The following is a 1,241-nucleotide window of genomic DNA, read 5'->3' on the forward strand; positions in this document are numbered from 1 at the left end:
GGGCTCAAATTTTCGTGCCTCAGTGCTACCCATTACTCTCTCACTCTCATGGTCTGTGTGCACCAGCATGGTCTGTGTTATCTAGTGATCTCTGAGGTGAATTGAAGGGAATTTATACCACAGGGAGAAGTTTAGGCATTTCCAGCATTATCTAGTCACCACAGCATCCTGTCCAGGTTCGGCAGCACTCACAACCTGGGGCATCTCTGCTGAAAAAAAACCAAACCAACTTTTCCCAGCAACTTGATTAAACCCACTCTGATTGTTTGGCTCAGCCATTTCTGCAGGTCTCAAAATGTGTTGCTTAGACACCAGCACGGGCTTCACAGCAGTGCCGCTGCTGCTTTCAGTCACTTTACATGTCTTCGTCAGTGCAGGTGACACATTCCAGGTGACTCAGGCACAAAGAAAGGCCATCGTGGGTGGATAATTCAGGTCCAGCTTTCAACTTGCTGAGCGAGCTGAGAGATGGCAGCACCTTTCAGTGAAAACTCATTAAGTTGGAGGGCTCTGGAAGAGGCAGGGCTGGTTCTGTGTGGGGATGGATGCTTCAAGCATTTGGGAGGGGGGAGGAAAGGATGGATACGTTATTCATTGTAGCAAAGCCAGACATTGGTGAAGTCACTGCAAAAAGACTCCAAGAAACCCCCTTCAAGGTGCTCCAAGCTCTCACCATTCTCTCACTGGTCATTTCATAAAGCTTTGTGAAATCAGATCGAAACCACGGATGGAAAGCAGAGGTGGTCTGGGGAAGGAGGATCCCAGGGCAGGCATGGCCTTCAGACACAGCCCTGGGGCACAGCTGCCCTTGAGGGGCTTGCGGCAAAGCACAGGACGGAGTTTTCCTGCTTTTTCCTCACTGATCTCCAAAGAAGCCGGGAAAGCATGTGCTTGTCTCTGAAGTGTTTCCCCTGCCCGTGTTTTCTGCAGAAGTTCTCCCAGGAGTTCTTCAGGGGCCTTGGACGGCTGGCAGAGACCTCGTTCCGTGGGGATAACATCAGCACCCGAGTCTGCCAGGAGGGATAGACCTGGGCCAGGGTCTCTGCTGACTTCCCGTCCTCGGCTCTCTAAGTCTGTCCGGTACCCTCACACCAGCAGGACACCCAGCCATCTCTGAAGGTGCCACCTCTGCCCCAAGACCAGCAGGCGCAGCAAGACCAATCTTTGTGCCCCCTTGCCCTTCTTTGGAGAGCACCCCCCGGCTCTCCCGCGGCCCCTGCCAGGAGGGGAGCGGCGGGGGG

The sequence above is a fragment of the Egretta garzetta genome, unplaced genomic scaffold (genome assembly GCF_000687185.1).
Source record: "Egretta garzetta isolate BGI_Z169 unplaced genomic scaffold, ASM68718v1 scaffold219, whole genome shotgun sequence".
Taxonomy (NCBI): domain Eukaryota; kingdom Metazoa; phylum Chordata; class Aves; order Pelecaniformes; family Ardeidae; genus Egretta; species Egretta garzetta.